The sequence below is a fragment of the Salvelinus alpinus genome, chromosome 14 (genome assembly GCF_045679555.1).
Source record: "Salvelinus alpinus chromosome 14, SLU_Salpinus.1, whole genome shotgun sequence".
NCBI classification, from domain to species: Eukaryota; Metazoa; Chordata; class Actinopteri; order Salmoniformes; family Salmonidae; genus Salvelinus; species Salvelinus alpinus.
The window spans coordinates 20,813,071-20,831,762 of NC_092099.1; the positions used below are offsets into that span (position 1 = coordinate 20,813,071).

The window sequence follows — 18,692 nt, forward strand, 5'->3', positions numbered from 1 at the left end:
CTTGCAACACGTATTCTTTAAAAAAAAAGTAAACAAAATGAGGTCTCAGGATGTTAAAAGGAAGACATTTGTCGCTTTGTTCAAGATTGTGTCACTGGACAGCTTATCTCATTTAGTGTCATCATATCTTTCCATAGTAGTTCAATAATGAGTTAAACACTTCTATGCTTTGCAGACATACAGTACATGTAACAAAAGGCTTACCAGGTTGTCAACATGTTTTCAGGCTTATTTGCAATACTTTTATGTATCTCACGATTTGCCTATGACTTGCCCAGCTCCCTTTAACAGTTAAAAGTGTATTTGTCAAAGAAAGCAGATGAGGAATTTCTCATTTGATTTGGAACTATGTTAGAGTCAAGTGCTCAAACAAAAGCTTGGCTGTGCAGTTTTAAAGCCATGGAGATAGAAGATATTGTATATGGTTCTGTCTCTTTCCTTGAATAAGTTTGAGAGGTCTGTGTTGCCGCTGCCCATCTCAACCTCCTTCAAGCTCTGGAGTAAGGACCCTGTCATGGTTGAGTTGACATACAAAGACAGAGTTTCGTGCACTCAGAGAAACAATTAATAGGACTGGGTCCAAAATGTAGGACTGGTTCCAAAATTTTCTTTTAGATTTTGATAGGATTTTTTTATTGGAATCTGGTATTATTTTTTTGTCTTTACGGTAAACATGATTATTTTGTCTTTATTTTTAAAGGAGACCAGAGTTATTATTATAAAAAAAATTACAGGACATATAGGGAGAGTACAGATAGGAAGACAGCAATAGAGAGGGGTACAGAAAGTGGTTAAGGGCACAGACAGTCGGCTGAGGGGGCTTAAGTGGTCCGGAGTCGGGTGCTTAGACCGCTAAACCAGAATAGAATCCTATAGGAGTCCAATAGAACTGGTTCCAAAATCTGATAGGATTTTTCTATTGGATTACTGTATTGGAATCTTATATGATCCTATAAGATAAAACCATATAGGATAGAATCCCATAAGAGTTCAATAGGTCACGGAAACATGGTTCTCTCGGGATATGTCGACTGAGTCGGTACAGCCACCGGGTTTCTTCATGCGTCGCGCCGACAGAAATTAACATCTCTCTGGGAAGAAAAAGGGCGGGGGTGTATGCTTCATGATTAACGACTCATGGTGTAATCATAACATACAGGAACTCAAGTCCTTCTGTTCACCAGACCTAGAATTCCTTACAATCAAATGCCGACCTTATTATCTCCCAAGAGAATTCTCTCCAGTTATCGTCACAGCTGTGTATATACCCCCCTCAAGCAGATACAATGACTGCACTCAAGGAACTTCACTGGACTCTATGTAAACTGAAAACCATATATCCTGAGGCTGCATTTATTGTAGCTGGGGATTTTAACAAAGCAAATTTGTGAACAAGGATACCTAAATTCTATCAGCATATTGATTGCAGCACCCGCACGGGCAATACACTGGATAATTGCTACTCTATCTTCCGCAATGCATTCAAGGCCCCCCATGTCCTCCCTTCGGCAAATCCGACCACAACTTTATCTTGCTTCTACCGTCCTATAGGCAGAAACTCAAACAGGATCTCCCCGTGACTAAAACCCTTCAACGCTGGTCTGACCAATCGGAATCCACGCTTCAAGATTGTTTTAATCACACAGACTGGGAAATGTTCTGGGCAGCCTCAGAGAATAATATTGATCTATACGCTGACTCTGTGAGTGAGTTTATAAGGAAGTGCATTGGAGATGTTATACCCACTGTGACTGCCAAACCTACGCTAACCAAAAACCATGGATGGATGGCGGCATTCGCACAAAACTGAAAGCGCAAACCACCGCATTTAATCATGGAAACTGGGAATATGGCCGAATATAAACAGTGTAGCTGGCTGGTGTGTTTACAGACATATTCAATTGCTCCCTATCCCAGTCTGCTGTTCCCACATGCTTCAAGATGGCCACCATTGTTCCTGTACCCAAGAAGGCAAAGATAACTGAACTAGCTCAAGTGGACTACAACATCTGCAATGCTCTCTTTATGGGCTGGCTGGCTAGCTAGAAAACGTAGCTGTAAAATGACCTAAACGAACTGCACTATCAATTTAGGAGTCTACAATCTCACCATGTTCAACCTTCAGATGGCAAAGGTAACTGAACTAAATTACTATTGCCCAGTAGCACTCACTTCTGTCATCATGAAGTGCTTTGAGAGACTAGTCAAGGATCATATTACCTCCACCTTACCTGCCACCCTAGACCCACTTCAGTTTGCATACTGCCCCAACAGGTCCACAGACCACGCAATCGCCATCACACTGCACACTGCCCTATCCCATCTGGACAAGAGGAATACCTATGTAAGAATGCAGTTCATCAACCACAGCTCAGCATTCAACACCATAGTACCCTCCAGGCTCATCATTAAGCTGGAGTTCCTGGGTCTCAATCCCGCCCTGTGCAATTGGGTCCTGGACTTTCTGACGGGCTGCCCCCAGGTGATGAATGTAGGAAACAACATATCCATTTCGCTGACCCTCAACACTGGGGCCCCACAAGGGTGCGTGCTCATCCCCCTCCTGTACTCCCTGTTCAACCATGATTGCGTGGCCATGCACACCTCTAACTCAATCATCAAGTTTGCAGACGACACAACAGTAGTGAGCTTGATTACCAACAACGACGAGACAGCCTACAGGGAGGAAGTGAGGGCACTCGGAGTGTGGTGTTAGGAAAACAACCTCTCACTCAACGTCAACAAAACAAAGGAGATGATCGTGGACTTCAGGAAACAGCAGAGGGAGCACCCCCTATCCACATCGAAGGGACAGTTCCTCAGTGTACACATCACAGACAAACTGAAATGGTCAACCCACACAGACAGACAGTTTCTTCAACCTCAGGAGGCTGAAGAAATTTGGCTTGTCACCTAAAACCCTGACAAACTTTTACAGATGCACAATTGAGAGCATCCCGTTGGGCTGTATCACCGCCTGGTACGGCAACTGCACCACCCTCTCAACCACATGACTTTCCATAGGATGGTGCGGTCTGCACAACGCATCACCGGGGGCAAACTGCCTGCCCTCCAGGACACCTACAGCACCCGATGTCACAGGAAGACCAAAAAGATCATCAAGGACAACAACCACCCGAACCACTGCCTGTTCACCCTGCTACCATCCAGAAGGCAAGGTCAGTACAGGTGTGCATCAAAGCTGGGACCGAGAGACTGAAAAACAGCTTCCATCTCAAGGCCATCAGACTGCGAAACAACAATCACTAACTCAGAGAGGCTGCTGCCTACATAGAGACTCAAATCATTGGCCACTTTAATAAATGGATCACTAGTCACTTTAAACAATGCCACTTTAATAATGTTTACATATCTTACATTACCCATCGCATATGTATGTACTGTATCTTATACCATCTATTGCATCTTGCCTATGCCGCTCAGCCATCGTTCATCCACATATTTACATGAGATGTTGTGCATTCTAAGGGGAAACCAACCAAAAAATCCAGTGTTATTGTAACATTGTATATATTATTGTGGTCATATTGTACTGTCTTTTAATTCAAAGACAAGAAGTTGCATGAATAAGAATCAAATCAAATAACTTAAGTTAGTGTTTTATTGAAAAAGTTGTACTGTACTGGTGGTCATACTGCAATTGAACTTGCAGCCTTGAATCAATCCCATATTGTGGTGGTGAATAAAACCGAAATGAATATAGAACTGTTGTTTCTGATCAACGAAATGTTGTAATAAACTATAATAGAATGGGTTCAATAAAGAAAAAAAGTTATAATAGGATTCTGATTGGGGTGACAAAATCCTACAAGACATCAAAAACCTATATGATCCAATAGGATTCAAAAGTAGTCCAATAGGATTCCAATAGGAATTGTGAGAATCCTATAGGATTCTATTGGAAAACATTTTGGACTAGGGTGGAGCAGGATGGTGAATTCAGCACAGAGTATATTGTAGGTGCATGGTCCGATAGTTAAATGTTTTTGCTTTAGCCATCCATGCTCATGGGTCTGTTTTAGATGCATTTCTTGCATTCCAGGTCACAGTGCTTGACTCACATAGACGTCCATTTCCAGTTAGGGCTCATGGTATAGAGCCCCTCAAGTGGAGCATATCTCTATCAACAGGCTGGGTAGGATGTCTGGTTACTTAGCTCAGGGGTGCATAACTGCAAAGTGTACAGTCACAATTGCCACCTCTTGTGACCACTGTCAGAGTCAGCTAACATTAGGGCTGACCAGCAAGACAAAACACTAGCCGGGCCTTTACCCTGTGGTTAGTGTGGTATGCTGGCTCATGACACGTAATGTGACCTCAAATCAAAAACAACAACAATGTCATGTGACCTCACTTCCTGTCTAATGTTTCTTGATAAGAGAACACACAGATATGATTCAAAAATATATATTTTTTGTAGATGGTTTGCAAACACAATTTCATTGGTTGGTCAATACTGAATGGTGATGGATATTTTCTTACATAGAATTTCTGAACATGATCACACATTTGTTTTGTCACCCACATTTATGACTGGGTGACTGATGTACAATGCAGTTGATATTTTATTGGAGATATGTGTTGAAGGTACTGTAGCCTACATGGTGTGTTGACCTCAAACTGTCTAACTCTCTGTCTCTCCCTCCCCTCTCTCTGTCTCTCCCTCCCTCTCTCTCTCCTCTTCCCCTGTCACTCTGCACGGCTAATTACTTGATGGACCCAGGGAAAGTAATAACTGCTGGGTTCAGAAGGGGTCTTTCTCTGGCCCCCTTGGAAGTGACCCTGGAGCAGTCCTCCCTAAGTCCTTTACCTCTGTTTGTACATAAGAGGAAGCCCTGATTAGATTCCCCCCCCCCATCATCAGTGTCACAATGGTATGTCCCATTTAGGATTGTAATTTTGTAATTGGATTATATCTGGTTCACAAAGAGCTCCCTTGGTCGCTGTGCCTTTGGGGATTTATTCAATGCAGATAAGATCTGTTTTGTTTTGTGTGAAGCTTATATAGAACCATGTATGACACAGTGATGTTTAGTAGTCATAGGGTTTTTCATTTGCTTTGATATGAGCAAGTTGTCAGTCAACTATCAGTGAAATGTAGCATGAGTGATATCACCACTCGCTGCAGTCATTGTGTCTTGGTGACAACATAGTAGGATTGACTGACATACAGTACCTAGCCTCTACATTGAAACAGTGGTGTAGGGGATCACTCCCTTGATTCCCCCAGTCAGCCAGCACTATAGTCCAAACACAGACATGCTTCCCCTTCGAGGCACCTCCCAGGTTTCTCTCAACAACAATGGCTGGGCTTCAATGGAGATTGGTGCAGAGGGGGCATCCGTGTTGCGTTCCTTAGGGCCTTTCATCACGCTGCTGCTGCTCACGCCCATTTAAGTCCCCGGTGGACAGCTTTCATGAGGGACTTGATTATTAGCTCTGGCCATTTTAGGCCGGTTGACACTCGCTGCTCAGGTGACTCAGGCTGGAATGCCTCTAAGTAAGTTGAAATGTTCAGGCTAATTTTTTTCTGGGGCTACAGTAGAAGTTAATAAAAAATCTATTGCCTAAAACCCCTCAGACTTTTGACATTATTGGCAAATACATGATGGAGCACCGAGGGAATATACTTTCAGAATTTCCTAAGAATTTTTCCTTCCTTAGAGGCCTTAATATGAACACCATTTCAGCCTCAAAGATGGGTATCTTTCTATGATGAAAACTGACAAAATGTCTCGACTCGTTGAAACCTCATACAGGAGATCTTGGACCTTGTTTTCATTTCCCCTCCGTTTTTTCTCCTTTCTTGTTGTTCCCTTTCTTTCCCATTTTCAACTCTACTGTACAAGTCCTTAATTTTGGGAACAAAGTGCAGCCAATTAGGACTTAATTCAGGCCACCACACAGCCTAGGCTGGACCACTTCTGGGGCCGCGCCTTTGCAGTCCCATCCAATCCTCAGTCTCCCCTCTCTGTTGCTGGTCTCTCATGCCTGCTTAACGAGTGTAAATTAAAGGGTGGGACAGCAGCCATTTTGGAATCTGCATGTCCTTTATCTTTCCTCAACGGGAGACAAGAAACATTTCACGTGTTAAGGCTGTGGTATCGCAGTATTGTGTTCAGTAGTTAGACATGAAACCTATCCCTGCCTGAGGTGTAGCCTAGCCAGAGAATCAGGCGGTGATGTCACAGATTCCCAGGAGGCCCTTGTGGCTCTTTGTTCCACTCCCTAGGGGTTAGGGCAGTAAATTGTAGGGATTAGTGGGATTTTGTTTGAGAGGGTACTTCATTGTACCCCAGCCACCTCTCTTAGCATTCTACCCTGCAGACCTACCCCCCAATCTGCCCCACATTATATGTTCGCTGGCCCTATGTCCCCCCCATTCACCCCTCACTCTCTCTAACTGAACAAAAGTAGAGTGTTTTGTTTGGGATCCCGGTATTGGATGGGGGAAAGATTGGAATTAGTCTTGTCTTGTTGCTTGTACAGAGGCATCTATATGTGTACTTAATATAGAAAGAGGTCGTTTTTGGAGCCCTCACAAATAGCGAAATGAAAATTTGTTATTTCATTCCGACCGTCTTTCTGTCACACGCACACATTTTTCAGAACTCTCAATCCTCAAAATGGGCTTCAGGATCAATAAAGGGAGGGAAAGGGTTAATTGCATACATTAATCACAGGCACTTTATTGAGGACTGGGGCACCGGCGAGTAAATTCCAAACCTAAAGTAATTGGGACATTAAATAAAAAATGTCACCCTGTCAACTGTAATTAATTTGGATTTAAACTGAGCTTTACCATTGCAGGGCTTGGTTTGAAATGCTTCCATTTAGACAGTGATATGTGAGTAGCATATGGGGCTCTTTAACTAGCCTGAGTATGCACAACACACCACATGATGTCATTGGAGCACAGACTTACCTCACCACTTTTGTATTGGCAGGTGAATTATGGGGGAAATTAGATCTCAGCGGGACGCTTTATCACCGGGCGGTCCTAAATGAGTCGCTGTGGTGGCGATTAGCAGGCCTGGGAAAAACTCTTATGGGAAACTCTGGGATAGGTTCTACAATTGGACGAGGGAATTCCTTGTCTGGGCACTGCTGGTTTAAGTGGTAACTTGTCTCTAGTGGCTAAATTAAATAGTTGTGGTTTGCTCTGTGGTAGTGGCATCTCCTTTCACGGCACAGATCAAATCAAATCCAATTTTATTGGTCACACACATATTTAGCAGGTGTTACTGGGTGTAGCGAAATGCTTGTGTTCCTACTTCCAGCAGTGCAGTAATATCTAACAATACACAACAATACACAGAACAATACACGGAATTAAGAAATATATAAATATTAGGACGAGCAATGTCGGAGTCCGGAGTATAAATATATATATATATGTGATGGGATTTATAGACATTATGGACAGTATGTAGATAGACTATTTAGTATATCTGTAGAGTATGTAGGATAGAATAGTATATATACAGCAATAGTTTAATAGGATGGCATTGACTAAAATACAGTATATACAGTACATAAGAAATGAGTAAAACAGTATGTCAGCCTTATTAAAGTGACCAGTGATTCCATGTCTATGTACATAGGGCAGCAGCCTCTAAGGTGCAGGGATGAGTAACCGGGTGGTAGCCGGCTAGTGACAGTGACTATCACAACCGGCCGTGATTGAAAGTCCCATTGGGCGGCACACTATTGGCCCAGCGTCGTCCGTGTTAGGGTTTGGCCGGGGTAGCCCGTCATTGTAAATAAGAATTTGTTCTTAACTGACTTCCCTAGATAAAAAAGGTTAAATAAAAATATAAAGTTCAGGGCAGGGTACTGGTTGGAGGCCGGCTAGTGATGGCTATTTAACAATCTGATGCCCTTGAGATAGAAGCTGTTTTACAGTCTCTCGGTCCCAGCTTTGATGCACCTGTACTGACCTCGCCTTCTGGATGATAGCGGGGTGAACAGGCCGTGGATCGGGTGGTTGATGTCCTGGATGATCTTTTTGGCCTTACTGTGACATCGGGTGCTGTAGGTGTCCTGGAGGGCAGGCAGTTTTAGATGATTGCGATGACAAGACAGTTAGCATCCATATATGTTTCACCCACCAAACCAGCAGCTGTGACCACACCTCTCCCACTTTCTTCCAAAACACCATCATCCACTTCCATTTACATTTACATTTAAGTCATTTAGCAGACGCTCTTATCCAGAGCGACTTCCCTTTACATTCTCACTGGAACAATGGTCCCCCAATTCCCCCAGCCTCTTGGCTGGTTTCCCAGAATAGGCTTGGCTTTACCTTAGCTAAAGTGAAACTGTGTGTCCAGAACCCATTGTTTTACCCCTCTGGGGAGACAGGAAGTGTGCAGCATTCAGCACAGTGTCCTGTTCCCTTCTCCGATGCCTCTCTCTGTCTCCTTGCCAGCATTGTGCGATCGCTCTTACTGTATCCCCATACCTGATGTAGATCACGTTTTTTGTTATAAAGTAGTGTTCAGTTGTACATATTGGGATATCTACACTGTAGCTTCATCCTAGTTTTCTATCATGTGAGGAGAGTGCTTCACATCTCTCCTTAAATGGTGGATAATATTCAGATTCAGAAAACTTGAATGTCCTCAGAGAGGCAATTCATTTTGCAGCAGTCATAAAACATTTCACATTAAAAGCACCGCCATATATATATATATATATATATAGGAAAAGCAAGGAGTGCAGATCCACCTAAACACAGGGGTTATCCAACAAAGTGCTCCCTACTAAACCTGAAGGCTCTCTTCACTAATGTCCTCCCTGTACAGAAAACAGGACAATATCCTGTGTGTGGTTGAACGACAGATGTGGAGAGCTGGAACAAAAAGGCTTGGCCATTGATTGATATATCTGGGATTTTCTTTCTCTCCAACTAAGAGTTTGTGTCTTTCAGTGGAACAGATACAGTACTGGTGCTATATACTGTACATGTAGCTCAGCAGGTTTGATGCAAGTGTGGCCAAAGCAATTTACATAAATAAATGCACATTCAAGTTATTCTATTCTGTGTGTGGGTGTGTGCACATGTGTTTCAAGACCTTTCTAAGTTACTTTCCCAAAAGTAGAAGCTGTTTTGTTTTGCTCCAGTATCTAGTCAGTTACAGACCAGTAAACTACCATGTCTTTGGGACTCTTTATCCAATTGAGTGAGTGAACTTTGGCTCAATATCTGTCTGCAGCCATTGTATTGGTGCAGTCACCCTTCATAATGCTGCATATCACTCCAGCTGGCTGGCAAGGACTTCTAGGACATCTCATTACAACATTTGATAAAAATATTCTGTGTAGCTTAATTGTTTATCTATATTTGATCAATTCTTTCCCTACATAAACTGTCTCCACACACGGTATGTGGTGTATCTACATACAATCAGAGGCAACGCCAGTGACCAAGCCTTAGTATGCCCACCATCCTCCTTTACTCCCAATTACTGAACTCCCCTCCTCCTCCCCTTTTCTTATCACAGTGAGTGTCTATCGTTCCGTTCGGCTGTTCACTCTCCTTCTCCCCCGCCCATTCCCCTCCTCTTCTCTCCTCCCTCTTCCATGAATGGAGAGCAGCATCCAGACAGAGAGAGAATGAGGGCGAGAGAGTGTTCCTAAGCAGGGATGCTGTATGGTTGCTAGGCTTGGAAAGCTGAAGTGGGATGGGACCATGTCATGTGTGGTTCTGGCCTCCTCACTCGTAAAGATGGCCTCCATTCCATTTTAGGGGAACATCTAGGGGGCTGAAGCCCAGGAAGGTGACACCTTTTTCGGGGAATTGATGTAAGACCTACTCCCAACTCCTCCACAGCTAGCTGAGAGCTGGATGGTTCCTGTGAGCGTTATATCGCAGGATATCTGAAATTAGATCGAGCGAGAGAGCGAGAGATAGCGAAGAAGTGTGGTAGAGGACAGAGGAAGGAGGAGGTGAGGACGATGGCTGGACTAGGCTGGTGTCTGGCCACGGTCCTCAGTTGGGGGAAGTTCTTCTTTTCCTGCCTCTTTCCCTTTAGGAGGATAAGGAAAGACAAGGTAAGCTTACATCACTTGGTTAGGCTGCATAATGAAAGGATGTGATGTCAATTTGCAACTCAGCTCAGCTGTTTCGTGTATGAGTGACATTATCACTGTAACATTGCTGTCATGAAATACAGTCATTGTGAACACAAGTCAGGGGTTTGAATGTTGTATTACACTCGCATGGTAGCAGTTACAATGTTATCCAAGCTACAATGCTATTGGATTTGGTATGTTTGCTGGCAGGAATTTAGCAGGTGAAATTTCAGGTGGAAAATGTGTATGAAATCCAATCGATCAAACAATCCAGGACTTTTTCATCTGTGAATGGGCTGAAATAGGAATATGTAGTAGACTTTATGGTGTTTACTATTTGAAAGTGTGTCACCTATTGTGCCACATAGTTCCCTTCTCTTTATCGTGCCTTCCCAGTTTTTCTGTCTGTCTGGCTGTCTGTCTGTCTAGCTGTCTGTCTGGCAGCTCTGGAAACAATGGTTGTGTGTATGCCAGTAGCAGCAGAGCTGTCCAGGAAATGTGCACTGATGGTAGAATGGATGATGAGGGAGGGACAGAGGAGATAAGGAAATCAGAATCACTCACATGGGCACACGCACACACACACACACACACACACACACACACACACACACACACACACACACACACACACACACACACACACACACACACACACACACACACACACACACACACACACACACACACACACACACACACACACACACTTAATTAATGCAGAGAGCTTTTCTGTCCCTGGCAGGCTGTCGGGACACGGAGAGGGATTGTGAGGCGGACCAGGGTTCTTAGCGAGCACTTCTCTCTTGCCCGGACATCAATCTTCCTCCATTGGCATTTTGATAGCACAGCATGCTGTTCCCCCTCTGTGGTTATCATTGTGGAAGACTAAGCACTTTTCCTCTCATTTAACTAATGTCCCCACGGCCCATAAATTCCGAGCGAGTCACACACTCTGCACAGCCAAAGAATAAAACTGATATCTATGCTCCATTTGATGAATGGGCCCTTTTTGGTCTTTCTTACTCCTGAGAGAAAATATTGAGCAGATGTTTGATTCACTTTTCAGTTGGTGCATATTTACTTCAGATGTATCCGTCTCAGTTTGGGCAGAAGGAATTATTGGAGATAGATTGACTTAGATGGTTGTTGCTGTCTTGGACATTGTATTTCTGGATGAACAGTCTCACAGAACAGAAAGATTGACCTTAGCATTTTTAGTAGAAAGATGGGGAGGACCATCCTCCTCAGAGAATTTCATTTTTTTTGTGAAACATTAAAAGAGTTTGCCTTTTTAGATAAAACTATACTAAATATATTCACGTTACCAAATAATTGATTAAAACAAACTGTTTTGCAGTAAAGGTCTACAGTAGCCTCAACAGCACTCTCTGGGATAGCACCATGGTGTAGCCGGAGGACAGCTAGTTTCCGTCTTCCTCTGGGTACATTGACTTCAATACAAAACCTAGGAGGCTCAGGGTTCTCACCCCATTCCATAGACTTACACATGAATTATGACAACTTCCGGAGGATGTCCTCCAACCTATCAGAGCTCTTGCAGCATGAACTGACATGTTGTACATTCAATCAAAGGATCAGAGAATGAATCTTGTACTTAAATCATTAAGCTACAGCTAGCTAGCACTGCAGGGCATAAAATGTGCTGTGTAGTTGATTCAGAGAGAAATACAATTGTTGAACAGTTCTGAACAAATTAATTTCTTCAAAAATGAAGGAGAAGCAAGAGTTTAGCCTACTCAAACACCCGGCTCAACCAGAGACAGGTGTTATGTTAGCTATCTGGCTATGGCTATCCAACACTGGAACTCTTCCAAGTCAAGGTAAGCTTTTGGTTTTATTAATTTATTGCCAACAGGGCTCTCCAGTGTATCTACTAAACTGCTTTACTGCATGACTGTAGCGTGTTTACTAATGCATTAGTTCTAGAAGCTATGTTGACTATATCGTTACTTAACACTAGAACCACCATAGGCCAACGGCCACTGACGTTTGATTATGGAAATAAAAAAGCATATTTTTATCAGTTTTCACACCTATTCCCAACTTAACCCGCCGAGACAATGGGCTCTAGAACGTTGGTACACAGCCAGGCGCTAATGCGTCTCTCTCTCTCCTCACTGAATGAATGACAAATGGATGAGTGGGCGATTATTATACATGTTACTTCACAATTGAATTTAAATTAGGCCTAATTGAATGATAAGGACGGTGAAGGTAGCAGGTAGCCTAGCGGTTAAGAGCGTTGAGCCAGTAACTAAAAGGTTGCTGGTTCGATTAGGTGAACTAGGTGAAAAATCTGTCGATGTGCCCTTGAACAAGGCAATTAACCCAAGCCGCTCTGGATAAGAGTGTCTACTAAATTCCTAAACTGTGAAGAGGTTGATTTAATTTAGAAAGTCAATAGTGTAATAATGAGTTTGTGTTATGCAGATTCATCAGCTTTGGCGCTCATGTTTATAACACATAATTTGGTCGTGCGACTTGCGGGTTGATATAATTTTTATTTTACGTTTTACTTTGTAAAAATAATCTGTTACAGGACTGTTTTATTTACTGTTACTCTATTACGAATCAAATTTATTGTAAGGGAAATGCTATCTGTTGCAGTAGGCCTGTAGAGTAATGCACAACTTATCCTTGACTCTATCCAAGTTGACGAACAATGGGAAGCAAACGATGCCAGCCCACTGAATGAATGATACATGGATGAATGGGCGATAACTGTGTACGTTACTTCAAAATAACTGAATGATAAGGAGGGTAGAGAGGTTGATTTAATTTAATTTACAACAACAGTGTAATGATGAGTTTGTGTTATGCCTATTTATCAACGTTGGTGCTCATGTTAATAATGAATATCCTTGACTCTATCCAAGTTGTTGAGCAATGGGGAAAAAACGATACCAGTCAGCCTGCACAGCCGGCCCATCGAAACTACACCTAAACTATACCGAAACTAATTTCACACACAATAAGAGTTAGCCTATAGACAATATTACATTGACAATATTCTGATGAGTTATAGTATTATCAGGCTGTTGTCAAATTTTATATGAAGAGATGGGTGCATCTAGTAATTGACAGATACAGGGAAAGGAGCATCACTTTCAAATCCTCCTTCAAAGTCACATGCAGGTAAACATTTTTGATTTCTATATAGTATCAGAAAGAGCATATTCTGCAGTTTCTATGACACTTACCTTTGTCAAATACCTCTCAATATTCAAGAGGTGCAGTTCTATCTCCAAATGTCACTTTTTCCAAGTGCTGTCCATGTGTTCAACACATGTCCACTGGTGTGGCAGCATTGCTCTGGCTACTAAGCAGACTAGTAACATAAGAAACGTAACATTAGCTCATCTGTTTTCTTTTAAATACATTTTCTTGTTTCCACAATGTTTCTTTAGACCTGCCAAAACAAAATTATAATGGACTTATTTGAGATGGACTTAAATTAGTGGTTCTTCGTTTTTACTTATAGCCTAGAGTAACATAAACTAATGGCAATGTTATTATGTTCTTTGAAATAATTGTTTTTTGTTTTCTAATGTTACCTAAGACCTTTATAAACACAACCAAATTATTATTATTCCGATAGCATATATGAAATGTATTTATTAGACTCTTAGAATGTTGATGTGTCATTGGCTAGAAGTGTCGAAATATGGCTTTAGGCCTACATTCTTTAGTACGACTTTGTAGAATTATACAAAACATATCCTTGACTCTATCTAAGCAAATTACTATTGTTGTTATGTTTTTACATGGATACATTTTCACAAATAGTTTTTCATGCAATTCATGCTTTACAATTGTTTATGCATTGTTTATCAGGCCTTGGTGCTTATGTTTGCTGACTTTGCGTGTTGATATGCATCTGATGTGTATGCTAAATGGGATTCCCAGCAATGTCCTCAACGTTCTCTAGCGGGTACTTAAGGCTGAAAGGCCATGCGGTTCTAGGATTAATATGGTGACATCAATGTAGGCTGTGTAGTGGTTAGCGGTTATGGTATGAAGGCTTGGCTTGGAAAGGTTTTTTCACCTGGTTACAGCCAGCTGTTGTGTTGTGCACTGAAGTCCACAAGAAAAGGGAAATGTGAAAGGAGGATAGTGCATAGATGTGAGAGGGAATTATACAATGAGCAAAGTGATCATGTTATTTGTATGTGGCTGCTATGAAAGTGAACTGTGTTTGCTTGTGATCAGGGGTGTATTCATTCTGCTGATTCTGTTGAAAAACATTTCTTAAACGGAAGCAAAGAGAACGAATTTGTCGAATAGAAACTCTAATTTGCAACTGTTTGGACTAATGTTTACACTTGAGCTCAGCTAGATGCAGGCAAGAGTGGACAAGGCGGTATTGCATATATCACTGTCTGTCACCTTGATTGCTAACATTTTCTCTTGACCTGTGCAACTGCATTGTAAACTTTCATTCATAGTCTAGGTTGTAGCAACCTTATGTTGGATATAAGGGGAATTTGAGTATCATGTAGTAGCCTAAATCTATCGATGTTAAATTGAGCTTGGTGAATGGAATATGACTGAGAGTCATCCAATATGCTGTAATAGAAATAAGGCCATGCTCATAAAAAAATATTGTCCTCCCTTATCTTAAACGGCAAATGAAATGAAATCAAATTGTATTTGTCATGTGCCAAATACAACAGGTGTAGTAGACCTTATCGTGAAATGCTTCCTTACAAGCCTTTAACCAACAATGCTGAGTTTTGAAAAAGTAAGTAAAAAAAATTTGCTAAATAAACTAAAAGGAAAAATAGTTACACAATAAAATAACAATAATAAGGCTATATACAGTGGGTACCGGTACCGATTCAATGTGCAGGGGTACTGGTTAGTTGAGGTAATTGAGGTAATATGTACATGTAGGTAGGGGTAAAGTGACTATGCATAGAAGATAAACAGAGAGTAGCAGCAGCGTATTTGAAGAGTGGAAAGGAATGTGTATATGTGTGTATGTGGCGTCAATATTCAGTTGACCATGAATTGTTGCTAGCTAGACTCAGTAACATTGGTCTCAGTGAAGGGGCAGTAAATTGGTGTAGGAACTATCTTTCTGACAGAACACAATGTGTATATACTGACAATCACAAGTCTAGCTTTCTTGAGATTAATAGAGGTGTGCCCCAGGGTTCCATTTTAGCTCCTGTGTTGTTCTCAATTTTTATTAATGATTAGTTGCATCTATATGCAGTTGATACAGTCATCTGTATCATCTGTGCTCCTTCTCTGGATGTTCAGGCTGTTGAAGAGCTCCAGACTGCTTTTCAGTCACTGCAGTCTGGTGGCTTATCTATTGAAATATGTCATCCTACAAATACCTAGGTACAGTATATGGTTGGATGACACATTTCCTTTAAAGTTCATATGGATAATATTGTGAGGTAGCTTAAATTGAAATTGGGTTTTTATTTGGATCCCGCTTATGGCTAGAAAGAAGCCTTTTCGGGCCACTTTTCTCTCTGTAAATGATTATGGTGACTTGTTGTATATGCATGCACCCTCCTCTGTCTTACAGAGACTGGACTCTGTTTATCATGCAGCCTTGCGCTTTATTACAAATGCCAAATCACTCAACCACCATTGCACATTGTACCAAATGGTGGGTTGAACCTCACTTTATATGCGCAGAAAGCTACATTTGTATGTCTTCATCTACAAAACCCTTTCGGGTAAATTTACCTCTGTTATCTGGTCTCCTTCACCACCAGCAGTTACCATACCCGGTCTGTTGGAGTGTTATGTGTGAGTGTGTGGTTATGTGTGAGTCCAGTGAGTGTACTTCCAGCCTGCGCAAGAGAGTCAGTGCAAAAAATTATAAGAAATAAGAATAAAATATGGGAGTTAATGCAAATTGTCCAGGTAGCCACTTGATAAACTATTCAGCAGTCTAATGGCTTTGGGGTAGAAGCTGTTAAGGACCCTTTTGGTCTCAGACCTGGCACTCCGGCACCACTTGTAGTGCGGTACCAGAGAGAACGGTCTGTGACTTGGGTGGCTGGAGTCTTTGACCATTTTTAGGGTTTTCCTCTGACACCGCCTGGTATAGAGGTCCTGGGTGGCTGGAAGCTTGGCCCCAGTGATGCACTGGGCCGTACGCACTACCCTCTGTAGCGCCTTGCGGTTGGATACCGAGCAGTTGTCATACGAAGCGGTGATGCAACCAGTCAGGATGCTGTCGATTGTGCAGCTGTAGAACTTTTTGAGGATCTGAGGTACCATGCCAAATATTTTCAGCCTCCTGAAGGGGAATAGGCATTTTCTTGCCCTCTTCACAACTGTCTTGGTGTGTTTTGACCATTATAGGTCTTTAGTGATGTGGACACCAAGGCACCTGAAGCTCTCGACCCGCTCCACTACAGCCCCCTCGATGAGAATGGGGGCGTGCTCGGCCCTCCTTTTCCTGTAGTCCACGAGCAGCTCCTTTGTCTTGCTCACGTTGAGGGAGAGGTTGTTGTCCTGACAACACACTGCCAGGTCTCTGACCTCTTCCCTATAGGCTGTCTCATTGTCGTCGGCACTGACTGCCACTGGTGTATGTGATCCCTGTAGGAATGTCAGACAATGGAAATGCACCCCCACGATGTGAAGCTACAGTATGTTGTTGGTGCAGCTGTAGCCTGGCAAAGAATGCACTGACTTCTACATGGAGCTCCTTTTAATATCATCCCTAGTCATTACCTCCATATGGACTGGCTAGTATCTAGTCTTAGATAGATGTAATGTCTGCTAAGTTCCTCCATGCCTCAACAATTCACAGATTACAATGAGTTTAGTCTGAGCTACAGATTAGATTGTAAGCCACCTTCACTGCCTTCAAGGCATCAGTGAAAACTACCCCAATCTCCTTGTCTTAATTCCATCAAATCATTTGCAGTGATGCAAGCTCCTAAGAGCATGTGTTACACACCACCTGGATTCAGTCCTATGTATCAACATTTGAAATTGTGTTTTTACATTGGGATAAAAGTAGATACTCAGAGCTAGAAAATGGTATGTCATACACTACTGTACAGTTGAGGAACAATGGGAAAGTAATTCTGCTTTGAAAGTTGATACGCTTGTAACCCCACTTTTGAGAAAATGGCCCTTGGATGTTTTGGTATACCTACTGGGGAGCTCTTCTTTGTCTACACCTATTCAGCATCGTTCACACCATCTTAAGCCTTAGCCCCACCCATCTCTTTAAGGATTCACATGTGAGGTCATGTGAGTAGTTTAGTAAACAACCAAAGATTTCAAGACTAAAAGTTGTAAAAGTAGTAGCTGACAATAAGGAAAAACTCCAGGTAAAAATACAGTTTATCTAGTCCTTGGCCTATATCCTAATCTGACTTTGGTGCAGATCCTGTTGTTCTTCAAATTACCGTCTCTGGTAAACACTATATCAAATCAAATCTCAGTTTATTTGTCACATGCACAGGATACAGAAGGTGTAAACGGTACAGTGAAATGGTTACTTGCATTGTAGCAATATCAAAAACAGAACGTGTGCAGATAAAAATATTTTATCATTATTACATGACGCTTACCCAGAAATCCCCCAGCCACATCTAGCTAAGTGGATGCGTCACTATTGTCTAGACATGTACACATATTCATGACACACAATAGATCGCCGTAATCACCCCCCGACACACCTGGCTAACTTCATGGGTCATGTAATCATCTGGCAAAGTGGAGTCTTTTGTTTAGACATGTAGCTGGCTAGCTAAACAATCAACCGGCATACTAGCTAAACAATTAACAGGCATAATGCCAACTCATACTACTACCAATACAAACGCTGTCATAGCTGTAGTATGAATCTGTAGGTAGCTAAAGCTAACCAGCTAGGTTCAATATTAGCTAGCTAACATTAGGCTATAACTAGCAATGCAAATATGTTTCTGATTCAAATAATATTTCTACAGAGATCATACATGTAATGTTAGCTAGCGAGCCAGCAAGCTAAAGTTTGCTAAACTTGCAATGAAAATGACTTTCTGACAAAATTAGAAACGTATAATATCTGAAAATGTAGCTAGACTCTTAACCGTATACACGGCAGATTGGAACCATTTAACTTAGGGTTTTGTTTGTTTGGCTGGCATTGGGTAAAGTCATTCCGGTTCACACTGACCATGGCATGTGCAGAAAGTAGCCCATCGGGCCTCCCGAGTGGTGCAGCGGTCTAATGCACTGCATCGCAGTGCTTGAGGCATCACTACAGACCTGGGTTTGATCCCAGGCTGTGTCACAACTGGCCGTGACCGGGAGTCCCATAGGGCGGCACACAATTGACCCAGTGTTGTCCGGGTTAGGGGAGGGTTTGGCCGGGGGGCCTTTGCTTGGCTCATCATGCTGCAGCGACTCTTTGTGGTGTGCCGGGCGCCTGCAGGCTGACTTCTGTCGTCAGTTGAGCGGTGGCCGGGTTAAGCGTGCGGGTGTTAAGAAGTGCAGTTTGGCGGGTCATGTTTCGGAGGATGCATGACTCGACCTTCGCTTCTCCCGAACCCGCTGGCGAGTTGCAACGATGAGACAAGATTGGAATTGGATCGTAATTG

The 18,692-nt window shown here is 42.4% G+C and overlaps 1 protein-coding gene across 3 annotated transcripts in view; it reads left to right on the forward strand.

Annotated features, from left to right (window-relative positions):
- Positions 1-18,692, forward strand: part of tns1b (tensin 1b) — a 277,921-nt gene that overhangs the window by 52,230 nt on the left and 206,999 nt on the right. The window lies entirely within an intron of this gene.